Source organism: Notolepis coatsorum, assembly GCF_963971535.1.
Source record: "Notolepis coatsorum genome assembly, chromosome: 2".
Classification (NCBI taxonomy): Eukaryota; Metazoa; Chordata; class Actinopteri; order Aulopiformes; family Paralepididae; genus Notolepis; species Notolepis coatsorum.
The window spans coordinates 25,322,890-25,327,487 of NC_140166.1; positions in this window are offsets into that span (position 1 = coordinate 25,322,890).

A 4,598-nucleotide genomic window follows, 5' to 3' on the forward strand; every position below is an offset into this window, starting at 1 on the left:
ATAAATGACTGGCTGCCTCCACATGTATCGGAGGGGACATGTGATGGGCTTCTATCCTCCCTACAACCGGCCAGTGGGGGGCACATGCGAGCAACGATCAGGACAGGGGAGGGAGAATTGGCACGAGAGGTAAAATTGGGATGGGAGAAAAATCACAGAAAAAAGGAGGAGAAAAAGTAGATCAAAAGAAATTCCAGTAATAATGTCTAGAAGTCAGCACAATGAAAGAATGTAAAATAATGACAGTTCTGATGTACAGGGTCGTCCCTGGAACAGGAAGCAGGAGTCCAGGGCCTGTTCTGTGTCAATGTGGGCTCCTTGACGTGAAGTGTCTGAGAGCCACTGGGTTAGTGAGACCATCCCTTAACTGCCAAGCCACAGGTTCAGTCCCTGAGACAGCTAATAATGTGTTCATCCGTGACTAAGTGCCCTCGAGCAAGGCGCCGAACCCTCCAAGGGCTCCGAAAACAGCCGACCCCGTGCTCTGACCCTGACCCCTCTGACCGTTCAAGTGAAACGCCTCCGCCACATCTGTGTGTCCGAAAGGAATATGAGAAGAAATACAAATTGTAATGGCAGGATTTGGTGACTGTGCTCTCTAATAAAAGTGGCTAAACAAAATGAATGGATACTTCAGGGAGATCTCGGGGAGATCGGTTCATCTTACTTCTTCCAGCGCTAATGTTACACAGCTATAGCGACTGTGTTTATAGCCGTGTTAATCTCCTGTTCTGTTTCGCAGTATCAGGTCCATTCAACTCAAACTGACTGAGTCCCCTGATAAGCTTTGTACCTGTCTGAACGGGGGATAGTGTCTCTCAGTCTCCACCGTCCCCGACCCGCAGTTGGCCTTTTGGGGATTCGGGCGTCGGACTGCTAGGGGACAAACCGCGGTCCCTTTGCTCCTTTTCCATCCCGACTCAATAGGGTCATCTCATCGAGGGGCCCCCTCGGCCCCCGGCCCGCAAGGTACAGTGCTGCTTTTGTTCCGGCCCTTCCATCCAGCCCTGAATACAGTCCAGCCCAGACTAACCTGAAGGCTGTTTTATCAGGACGCTTTTGTCCCGCGTCCTGCTTGCTTCCCCAGCTCCCCCTGTGATCCACACAACAGGACACTACGGGCTACTGCTCTGCTCTCTCTCTCTCTCTCTGTCTGTCCACACGGTCACTCTGTGTGCGGCTAAACAAATTAAGCATCACTTCCAATACTTTACAATTTTCGACCCCCATGTGTGAATACATTTTCACATGTAATTTCTTTTGTCAGTCAAATGGACTTGAAGGGTGTTTGGGTTTTGTGAGTATTTGACATTAATTTCTCTCTCACATCTCTCTCACATCTCTCTCACATCTCTCTCTCTCACATCTCTCTCTCACATCTTTCTCACATCTCTCTCACATCTCTCTCACATCTCTCTCACATCTCTCTCTCTCACATCTCTCTCTCACATCTTTCTCACATCTCTCTCACATCTCTCTCACATCTCTCTCACAGATCTCTCTCATCTCTCTCACATCTCTCTCACATCTCTCTCACAGATCTCTCTCATCTCTCTCACATCTCTCTCACATCTCTCTCACATCTCTCTCACAGATCTCTCTCATCTCTCTCACATCTCTCTCACATCTCTCTCACAGATCTCTCTCATCTCTCTCACATCTCTCTCACATCTCTCTCACATCTCTCTCACATCTCTCTCTCACATCTCTCTCACATCTCTCTCACATCTCTCTCACATCTCTCTCTCTCACATCTCTCACTCACATCTCTCTCACATCTCTCACACATCTCTCTCACATCTCTCACATCTCTCACACATCTCTCACTCACATCTCTCTCACATCTCTCACACATCTCTCTCACATCTCTCACATCTCTCTCACATCTCTCTCTCACATCTCTCTCTCTCACATCTCTCTCTCACACATCTCTCACATCTCTCTCACATCTCTCTCACATCTCTCTCTCTCATCTCTCACACATCTCTCTCACATCTCTCACATCTCTCTCACATCTCTCTCTCACATCTCTCTCTCTCACATCTCTCTCTCACACATCTCTCACATCTCTCTCACATCTCTCTCACATCTCTCTCTCTCATCTCTCTCACATCTCTCACATCTCTCTCACATCTCTCACACATCTCTCTCACATCTCTTTCTCTCACACCTCTCTCATCCCTCACATCTCTCTCACATATATCTCTCACACATCTCTCTCACATCTCTTTCTCTCACACCTCTCTCATCCCTCACATCTCTCTCACATCTCTCTCTCACATCTCTCTCTCACATCTCTCTCACATCTCTCTCACATCTCTCTCACATCTCTTTCTCTCACACCTCTCTCATCCCTCACATCTCTCTCACATATATCTCTCTCACATCTCTCTCACATCTCTCTCACATCTCTTTCTCTCACACCTCTCTCATCCCTCACATCTCTCTCACATATATCTCTCTCACATCTCTCTCACATCTCTCTCACATCTCTTTCTCTCACACCTCTCTCTCACATCTCCCTCTCTCTCACATCTCTCTCATATCTCTTCCTCTCATCTCTCATCTATCTCTCACATCTATCTCTCCCATCTCTCATATATCTCTCACATCTCTCACACCTCTCTCTCTTTTGTCAGTAAAATTTACTTGAAGAGTGTTTGGGTTTTGTGAGTAGGATGTATTATGCTCAAATAGCACTGGTGGAGTGTAACAAAACAATAATTACAATTAGGACTGGAGACACGCTGTCATTCTCTAGTTCTCACCTCTGAGCACATCACGTTGCGCACGTGTGAAAATATCACATACTGAGTAGAGAATATCACATACTGAGTAGAGAATATCACATACTGAGTAGAGAATATCACGTACTGAGTAGAGAATATCACATACTGAGTAGAGAATATCACATACTGAGTAGAGAATATCACATACTGAGTAGAGAATATCGCACTTAGTAGAGAATATCACATACTTAGTAGAGAATATCACATACTGAGTAGAGAATAAGAGAATATCACATACTGAGTAGAGAATATCACATACTGAGTAGAGAATATACTGAGTAGAGAATATCACATACTGAGTAGAGAATATCACATACTGAGTAGAGAATATCACACGGTGAGTAGAGGATGAGTAGAGAATATCACACAGTGAGTAGAGGATGAGTAGAGAATATCACACAGTGAGTAGAGGATGAGTAGAGAATATCACACAGTGAGTAGAGGATGAGTAGAGAATATCACACAGTGAGTAGAGGATGAGTAGAAAATATCACACAGTGAGTAGAGGATGAGTAGAGAATATCACACAGTGAGTAGAGGATGAGTAGAGAATATCACATAGTGAGTAGAGGATGAGTAGAGAATATCACACAGTGAGTAGAGGATGAGTAGAGAATATCACACAGTGAGTAGAGGATGAGTAGAGGATATCACACAGTGAGTAGAGGATGAGTAGAGGATATCACACAGTGAGTAGAGGATGAGTAGAGGATATCACACAGTGAGTAGAGGATGAGTAGAGAATATCACACAGTGAGTAGAGGATGAGTAGAGGATATCACACAGTGAGTAGAGGATGAGTAGAGAATATCACACAGTGAGTAGAGGATGAGTAGAGAATATCACACAGTGAGTAGAGGATGAGTAGAGAATATCACACAGTGAGTAGAGGATGAGTAGAGAATATCACACAGTGAGTAGAGGATGAGTAGAGGATATCACACAGTGAGTAGAGGATGAGTAGAGAATATCACACAGTGAGTAGAGGATGAGTAGAGAATATCACACAGTGAGTAGAGGATGAGTAGAGGATATCACACAGTGAGTAGAGGATGAGTAGAGGATATCACACAGTGAGTAGAGGATGAGTAGAGGATATCACACAGTGAGTAGAGGATGAGTAGAGGATATCACACAGTGAGTAGAGGATATCTAGTGTAATTGAGCAGCGAGGCGACAGACACACAGTACTTATTATATTAGTGAGGTCTGAGCCGCTGAGGTCTTGTTGCTAAAAGGTAACAAGTGTTCTCATAGACCATCAGCAAGTCCAGACTGACTGACAATCACAGTCAATTAAAAAGCTGAAAAGCGTGGAGTGCCAGAGGAGCTGCTGCCGGCCGCCTGGCCCTCCATCTTCTAGTGATTCCAACTCGTGCAATTTAAGTCAAGCATCTGGCTTAAGTACATACAGGGAGCTCAAGAACCATGGTGTGTGTGTGTGTGTGTGTGTGTGTGTGTGTGTGTGTGTGTGTGTGTGTGTGTGTGTGTGTGTGTGTGTGTGTGTGTGTGTGTGTGTGTGTGTGTGTGTGAGTGTGTGTGTGTGTGTGTGTGTGTGTGTGTGTGTGTGTGTGTGTGTGTGTGTGTGTGTGTGTGTGTGTGTGTGTGTGTGTGTGTGTGTGTGTAGGTGCGTGTTTGTGTGTGTGTGTGTGTGAGTGCATGCGTGCGTGCGTGTGCATGTGCACGTGCATGCATGTGTGTGTGTGTGTGTGTGTGTGTGTGTGTGTAGGTGTGTGTGTGTGTGTGTTTGTGTGTGTGTGTGTGTGTGAGTGCATGCGTGTGTGTGTGCGTGCGTGCGTGTGTGTGTGT